The sequence below is a fragment of the Hemicordylus capensis genome, chromosome 1, assembly GCF_027244095.1.
Source record: "Hemicordylus capensis ecotype Gifberg chromosome 1, rHemCap1.1.pri, whole genome shotgun sequence".
NCBI lineage: Eukaryota > Metazoa > Chordata > Lepidosauria > Squamata > Cordylidae > Hemicordylus > Hemicordylus capensis.
The window spans coordinates 185039479-185048507 of record NC_069657.1 but is presented as its reverse complement, the minus strand read 5'-3'; the positions used below and the strand labels follow the sequence as shown (position 1 = coordinate 185048507).

Here is a 9029-nt window from a genome sequence, read left to right as displayed (position 1 = left end):
AAAAATTGTTAGCTGCCTGGCTGCATTGGCTTGAGTGATTTTGTTGCTGCTGCTACTATTTCATGTGCAGTTTAATGCTTCCTGTCTTTCCCTTTTATATTGGAATGTTTCTCCCGTTTAATTAACACTTTGTGAACATATTTTATTTTAAAAAGCAGATTATAACTATCTTAAAATCATAAATTGTCTTTCCCAAAATTATTTTAAACAATATCAAACTCTTGGCATTTCTCTACAATTCTCACCCTCTGCCCCATTCAGCACATCTGAACTCTGCAGACCAATACCCACCCATTTCTAATATCTGCAGTCCATATTCTAACAGTGCCCTTAAAACTCTGAGGCACTGCAATAATACAACATGCTTAGTTATGCTACAGAGGTGCAGTTTTTTTCTTAGACATCTGATTTGTACAGTATATTCATTTTCTGGTTCCTTGGGATGTCTGATGAAATCTGTGGCAGCTCCCCCTATGTTAATGTCATCTCCCCCACTCTACCAGCATTTATATAATGCCTGAAAAGACTTTAACTGTGCCCTTTCTAATCTCTGTGTTGATCTTATTGATTAATTCAGTACAACTGCATTTATAGGAATAGCCAGGAGGACACCTACAACATTAGAGATGTTTCAGAAAAGATTTGTACAGGGACATATGATGAACATGGATAAACAAAGTTCGATTGTGTGAGTTCAACTGTATTTATCAGCATTATGATTTGAAACTTTAATTTTGACCTCCCCGCTAGTCTTTCTTGCTCTACCATGCTGTAGGAGGACTCAGCCCACGTCCAAGAAAACTTGCATTGTCAGAAGCAATGCAGGCTGGAAACTATGGTAATGTTCACAGTGAACGTTATGGAAGGACTTTTTGCACTTACAGTGCTCTGCTACCAGTAGCAAAGAAGAACCACCCAAATGCATGTCGTGCAAGGAGTTCCCTATTTGTCAATATACAGGATTGTGCAATAGGTTGCACAACAATTGAAACATTGTGCTCTCACAAGAACTAGTTTGGAACAGGTGAATTTCTTTGCATAATGACATAGGAACGTAGGAAGCTGCCATATACTGAGTCAGACCATTGGTCTATCTAGCTCAGTATTGTCTTCCCAGACTGGCAGCAGCTTCTCCAAGGTTTCAGGCAGGAATCTCTCTCAGCCCTTTCTTGGAGAAGCCAGAGAGGGAACTTGAAACCTTCTGCTCTTCCCAGAGCAGCTCCATCCCCTGAGGGGAATATCTTAGAGTGCTCACATGTGATCTCCCATTCAAATGCAACCAGGCTGGACCCTGCTTAGCTAGGGAGACAAGTCATGCTTGCTACCACAAGACTGGCTCTCCTCTTTGAACTACTTCTTTATGTTCTACTTCTTTATGTTAGTGCAGCAGAACTGCCTCAGTGCAAGATTAGTCTGATGCTACCCAATAACAAGCCAGAATCCATAAAGGCAGTTAATAATGAGCTTGTTTTACAGACATAGTAGGGTGTCTTTATTTAACATAAGTTTTGGGTGGTATTAAAATGTGTTTAAATAAATAAATAAATAAAATTAAATGGCAGATGAACAGTGGAAAGGCTTGTCATTGCAAGGATGTGTGGCTGATGTCAGGAGAAAAGTCTAGGTGACTCTGGGCGACAGTAGCCAAGGGGCGTAGAATGTTGAGAGGAGATCAACTGAAGAAAGCTGAGGAGGAAGAGGAGGAAAAAGAGGGTAGATATGAAGCATTGATTTTAGGTGCGAGGAGTTGTGGTTTTGTTGAATCATTGTGATTTTGCCAAGTTTTTATTAAGGATAAAGGAGGTCCTTTTCTTCCTGGATCCCAACCATCAGTCATCAAATCAGTGAGGGACAGAACAGCTGTGAGGAGCAGGCAGGATCAGAAGGCCTTAAGAGACTCTAGCACCTGCACAAACCCTCAAATTGCTGTCCTAAACCATTTGAGCCACATGCAAGAGCAGAGAATGAGGACTGGTGGACAAAGGCAGCACCATATCATTGCATTTCACTGCTTGAGGTGAAACGTAATGAGCCACCTGCCCCCCTCACCAGCCCTACCACTGGGCCAGAGCTGGCACTGGCACTGCACCCCCAGTCTCCCTCATCCACCCTGACACCACCCCTCTTCCCTCTCACCAGTCTCACCTTCCTGTTGTAGGTTAGCAAGGCAGCATAGACAGAACATGAATCAGCAGCAGCTTTGCCTGTTGGCCTCTCCTCAGTGCCCCTGCTGTTCTCTCTCTTTCTCTCCCACGCCTCTCGAGCACCAAACTTGTCTGCTTTCTCTCCTCTTTTTCGGGCCTGCCGCCACCACCTGTCGCCAGGCCGGGCTCGCCAGCGGCCCTGGCCCACCGTCGGCCAATTCTCCTCTCTCCTGGGTGCGCCAGCCAATCAGGAGCCTCTGAAGCCTAGCCAATCAGCTGGGCTGCTGGGACTCACATTCCATGGCACACCCAGGAGAAAGAAATTAATAAATAAAAATTATTTATATATATGTGTGTGTGTGTGTGTGTGTGTGTGTGTGTGTTGTAGCTGGGGGTGGGTTCTCAGCAAAGGGAGCTACTGTAGCAGGCCTGGGTTCAAAACCTGTTGCTCTTGACTGTACAAAAAACAAGCAATTCAATCTATTGGATGACATGTATGTTGAAATAGAAAATCCTAGGTTCATATCCTCATTCTGCCACTGGCAGTGGCAAACTCAGTAGCCTTGTGCAATTCACTCTCAGTAGCTCCATAGACTACAATTGTCCTACAATTGTCCTACTAGGGGCAGTTTTTATTGTCCAGAATCAATCCTTGGTACTTACCCCTATTTCCTCCCGATGTTTGCTTCTTGGGGATTCCTTCCTCACCTTGTGAGTTGCTGGTGTGGTCATTTGCCAGGATTCAGCTCCCTCCCCAGATACTCTAGAAATTAAATCTCCAAGTGGGTGTATGGATGCAGCATGCCTCCAGTGAGCCTGCATGTAATTGGGTGTATAGCACTAAGGCACCATGCACTGCACAGCATGTCCAAGGTGGAATCCTGTCTTCCACAATGTGGAATAGTGGGTGGAGAGTCTGGGCAGTTATCCTTGGCATGAGAATTCATTGTACAAGTGTATCCCTCTTTTCATCTGAGAATGCTGAAGAGTTTCAGCTTGGCTCATCTGCTTTGTTAATCTGGAATAAATGTGCTCTGTATGCACTTTATTACCGGCTTTCCATTTATGGCATGCTTGCAGTCTGAACCGTTCCCCAGTTTCCCCTGCCTACCCCAGCCTACTGTCCCCCAGCCAACCATTCCCCAGTTTCTTGGCCCCTATTAATTGTACATCATGCCTCCCACTTGGCTTGACCATGCCCTATACACATTCACAGAATGCCCCTCACTCATTGGTGTAACGTTGGAGGGTATGTTCCTCAGTTCTCCTTATGTAAAATGGGAATAATGGTGAAATCTCACAGAGCTGTCAGGGGGATCAGTGGGGCTCATGACAGACTTTGCACGGTCAAAAGACAATATAAGTGAGCTTGAACAATATCACATAGGTGTTTCTATAGCCTGCTTGGATTTGGTGAGTTGGCATACACAGGCTCTGTGAAACAGAAACCCTATCCATTATTCAATGGAGTAATAACCTTTGCAGTATTCAGAAGTGTGTCTGGAGGAACATTTTTTATGGATCAGTTCAGAAAGTGTAGAAAGGGTAGGGAAGAAGGAGCTATCAGGACAGCCCCATCTTCTTACATGAGTCTTCCAAATGCAAAGCTTATGATTAAGTGGCAGGTATGAGAAGTGTCTTCAAATATATTAAGAACACAGCTTATGTGTCTGCATTAAAAGGATTATCGTAGATGATTATGTCACTATGCAGGACATAAGTCATTTCATAGGTCTTGTAAAGGAATCCAGCTATGTTTCTCTTAGTTTACTCACCTTCTTCTAATATTATATATTGTAATTCAGAGTAGTCAAAACACTTCATAATTAATTTGTGATCATTACAACAACCCTGTCAGCCACATCTGTATATTTTAACTTACATACCACTCAGGGGTGTAGCAAGGTTGGAGTGGGCCCAGAGACAAGATTTTAAAATGCCGCCCCCCCCTCACTGAAGCTCAGCTCATGAAGTAAAGAAATCTTAAATGAGGCTGAACAGTGACAATAGAACATTATCCTAAATATTTTTTAAAAGGTTTTGTAAATTGTGGACGATGCAAGTCATTTAATGGTACTAGAGAAAGACATGCTGTTCTGGTAGCTCCAGGTCTTCACTCACATCAATTTCAGAGGACGAATCCAACTGAAGGAAGCCCAGGCAGGTGCACGGCTGGGGGAGTCAGTCATGTGATTACTCAAGCAACTGTTTTCCTACCAGTGAGTGCTTCCAATTCTCCTCCGTGTCCTTGCTGTTTAATGGCTGCTACACAGTAAGTGGCACAGCAGGGAAATGCTTGACTAACAAGCAGAAGGTTGCTGGTTCAATTCCCCACTGGTATGTTTCCCAGACTACAGGAAACTCCTATATCAGGCAGCAGCGATATCGGAAGATGCTGAAAGGCATCCTCTCATACTGCGCGGGAGGAGGCAGTGGTAAAAACCCTCCTGTATTCTACCAAAGACAACCACAGGGCTCTGTGGGTGCCAGGAGTCAACATTGGTTTGACAGCCCACTTTACCTTTACACAGGTATGGGGGGAGGGTGGCAGTTGCACTGCTTAGCTGTCTGCCTCCTAGCAGCAGCCCTGTGAAATAATATAGAATACCTAGTAGCAGCCCTTCTTCTGGTTTGCCAGTCAGTAGTAACAGTTTAACAATGTGGCCAGCTTATTATGCATCACCAGTGACTGAAATCATGCTCATTGTGTGGGAGCTGTAGCAGCCATCCCATGAAATGGGCAGAAGTCCCATTATGGCTGGGCTCCCAAAGGATTAAGGTGCGGGAGACACTATAGCCCGAAAGATTTCAAAGTGTTGTGTGGGTGGTGCTATATTGCATTGTACAGGGATGGCCAAACGGAGAATTGTGGGCTAGATCTGGTCCCTCGAGCAGCTGTATCTGGTCCCTGCTTGCCCTACTAAATTTTGATCAAGTTGTGGTCAAAATGTCCTTCATTTTTACATGTAATGAAAATAGTAAAGTCTCTGTATGTATCCCATATACATGTTATTGTAAAGCTGCCTCATTGGCACTTTTTCGAGAAGAGAAAACATCATTTCCAGCTTATCTCTTGAGGGAATCTTTTAGGAAGAACAATTGTTCCTTTCCCCCATCCCCACCCTCATCAATGACCTCAGGGCATCTGTGCTTCATACCTGTGACTCTCTTATTGTGAGGTGACACTAACTTTATTACAGAACCTGACAAGCCATGAAGGAGAGCATTGAATTGTTCTGGCCCCTGGACAGGTGTCTGGAGAATGGAGCAGCCTCTGAGAATACAGGGATTGGTCCTTCTTGACTTTGGGCATCAGATAAAGCCCTCCACTGTGAATAGCTTCATTTTTTGAGCAACTGATTTACAAGATACATAAATAACGGGAGTAGGGTGGGGTAAGATTAGAATTGGTAGCAGAAACATGCATTTGCTGTGTTTCTGCTGAAACCAATGACAAGAGCATTGGCATCAGAAGAAGAAAAAAACCCAGCAGTTAAGACTCCCTAGGGTATGCAGTGCCTACCTTGTCTGAAGCACACACATTACGATCTCCACCTGCTGTTATAAATTTAGTCTTGAGTGCATCTTTATGTGTTAATTTTCTCCTCATTTTAATGCTATCATTCTGCATGGGAATGTAGAGATTTTCAGGGGGAATCTACATACTTTTATTGCTTACTTCAGAATGCAGACACAACAACTAATAGGAAATCAGATTCATTTTTCAAAACGGAAAAAAAGTGGAAGTTACTTTTCTCTTGCTTCAACACCAGGCTGTGAATTTTTCATAACTAGCTCCTTTCAGCCGCAGCTTAAAATTGTCTTTCTAGCACCAATAAAATCAGTGTATTGTCTCAATTTGTAATGAGTGATGCTGCAGCAATCAGTATAGTTAGTGCAGCAGGAAGGGTAGGGGGGAAAAGATGTGGCTGTGCTAACCAGAATATATTCTTTTTTTTCCCAATCTTCTTCCAAACTGTAATATGTTATCCCTACTTAAATTGGTAAAAGGAAATAAATGGGGCTCTTAGTGAACTCTAATCTTCCCTAGATGCACAAGCCCTAGAGAATGCACCACTGCTTTTCAGAAGATAATAATTACAGCCAAAATGATGTTCTGCTGGCTGTCCTTATCTTAAATTAGGGCAAGATTAAGGTCTAAGTATTCTATTTGTGTTGGGTTTGGAAAATAATGGATGTATCATTCAGATTTCTTCTGCTTTGTAGAATACTTTATTTCTCCCCCCCCCTTTTTTTCTCAGTTAACTGCTCCAGATATAACCAAACACCACTGAAAACAAAACAAAACACGGTGGCACTTGTGCTGTGGATTTTAACGGTATATGGATTGCGATCCAGGGAATTCTGAGAGCAGACATTGCAGTGTGCATGCAGAGTTCCACCATCTACAAGAACGTCCCTATTGATTTCAGGCAGGTTTGTGTGTCCATTTGCAAGTGGGTGGGATCCTGCCACTGAAGTGATTGGGGGAAATCTGAGCTGATATTCTAAGCACAGGTCTTTGGACTGGTGTTTCTGGATGCAATCCTAAGCATTGAAACAGGATGAGGGTTCATTGAGATTGATCAGTCTTGTTTCCAATACATGGTGTTAGGATTTGGAAACAATGGGTTAGTTTCATGTTTGTAGAACAGGAGCTCCAGCAAGTGAGGACTGCTAATCATCTAGATACACCAGAGCAGGTCAGAGACAGGTTTAAACAGACCAAGGCTCAAATGTCAACTGATCAGGCCAGACCAAAAATATCTCACGAGCAAATTAGAATCCTAAACCAGTCAGTTGAAAGTGGAAATCTTGGCAAAGCAATCCAAACTAAGAAGGCCGGGAAAGAGTGAAACAGGTAAGAACATAGAGCTAAAGCCATTGTTGCCCAGCGTGCTAGCAACCTCTTAATATTTAGTTCCTTAGGCAGGGATGCTAAGATGGTGGGTGCTAAGATGGTGGGACCAACCAAGCAAGCCAGATTAAGTGCCCTGATGACACTTACAGCCCCAGCATAATAGAGCAAGCCTGAGAATGAATCCTGATATATTCAGGTCCAATGGCAGTGCAACAACTGTAGAGCTCCCTAGGAAGATTGCAGCTGGGTTGGCCCCATCCTCTCACAGTGGTTGTAGTAGATAGGTAAGGTAAAGGTAAAGTGTGCCGTCAAGTCGATTTCTACTCCTGGTGCCCACAGAGCCCTGTGGTTTTCTTTTGGTAGTATACAGGAGGGGTTTACTATTGCCTCCTCATGCACACAGTATGAGATGATGCCTTTCAGCATCTTCCTATATCGCTGCTGCCCAATATAGTACCAGTGGGGATTTGAACCGGCAACCTTCTGCTTGCTAGTCAAGCATTTCCCTGCTGCGCCACTTAAGGTGACTATAGGGCTCTGCAAAAGAGCTGTGCTGATGCCCTCTCAGCAGGGGATTAGTTACTGCTGCAGCCATCACTGCCACTTGCAGACTGGCGTTCCTTGACATCTTCTGGCTTCTTTCAGCACCAAAGTGGAAGAACAAAGAAGTTGCTGCTTTCCTGTCTCTGTGACTCTTGTCCATTCTGCCCAGTTCCTAAGGAAGCCAGGTGTTGCTGAAGAGGATGAATGGTGGTGGCAGTGGACTTTGGGGCTGACTGTGGCAGTTGTTGCCCATAATTTCTACAGTTGTCTTCTTCAGGTGATGACTGAATGGCTATGTGAGCTGGCCCTCAATCCCATTGATTCCAGGTAGCACGTTTAGCATCATTTCAGTATTTCTTGTTACGGAATGCTGTGAAATCTAAGTTACGTGCAAGGAAAAGAAAAGTCAAAACAATACTTGCTGAAATTTTATTTCAGAAAGTGCAGCAAACGCACCAAAAAGTCCTTCTTTGCTTCAGCACTAAAAAATTAAAACACACACACAGTGATTTATGTATCAAAGTCAATTTGATTCCATACTTTTCAAGCTCACAATGCATATGTTACGTGACTGTAATTATGCTCCTCAGGGTGTGCAAGCTGAAGGTGGCAGAGTCGGACAAAAAAGCATGAGGAGATTGATGACATGGTATTTTGCTAATACAATGCAAAAGTCGCTAACAAATTATGAAACTTCAACATGCTCATTCTACTAGTGTGGTCTAAATTTTGTTTCTTGACTTGACGGCTGAACTGATCTCTCACTTATCTCAACAGTCTTTATTGTAAAAAATGACAGGGACCCATTAAAAAAAATGAGCAGGGAAGCAAAAATAACCCCTGTCATTACCTTGGTTTCTTTAGGATCCAAGGAAAAGATATTTCTTTTTCACATTAAAGGCAAGAACATATTTATAAAATATCTTCTATTCAGATGGTGGAATAATGTGAAAGTGCGAAGGGGAGACCTAGGATATGCAGAGCATGGAAAAGTAAAATATACAGTATTTGAATATTATAAATTTGATTATTATATTAGTGAAGGTGAGGTATAAAACTACATTCTAGTGTGATAAACCATGAACATTCTCTCAGTCGTAAAATCCAAACCACCTGTCCAGTCTGTCCAGTATTAGAAACTAGAGCCGCCTTCACATATACCCTTTGCATATACCTTCCCCTGCTAACTTGGCAAAGAGGCACCTTTTAACGTGGTGATTCTCTTTATTTAGCAGGGGGAGAGTAACTGGCCTATCAACCCCCCAGCACAGTACCTCCAGTGACGGCTGCTGGTGTCTATTGTTTCTTTTTAGATTGTGAGCCCTTTGGGGACAGGGATCCATCTTATTTATTTATTATTTCTCTGTGTTAACCACACTGAGCCATCTTTGGAAAGGCGGTATAGAAATTGAATTAATAATAATAATAATTATTATTATTGTTATTGTTAATATAGCGTGAAACTGAGGGTTGATGAACCT

At 43.0% G+C, this 9029-nt stretch overlaps 1 long non-coding RNA gene across 1 annotated transcript; it reads right to left on the bottom strand.

Moving 5' to 3' along the window:
• Window positions 1-1448: 1448 nt before the first annotated feature.
• LOC128341446 (uncharacterized) lies at window positions 1449-2362 on the bottom strand. Its single transcript, XR_008314419.1, has 2 exons — window positions 2146-2362; window positions 1449-1686 (listed from the first exon to the last, which is right to left on the bottom strand). It is a non-coding gene; the product is annotated as an uncharacterized LOC128341446 (long non-coding RNA).
• Between the last annotated feature and the right edge of the window lie 6667 nt (window positions 2363-9029).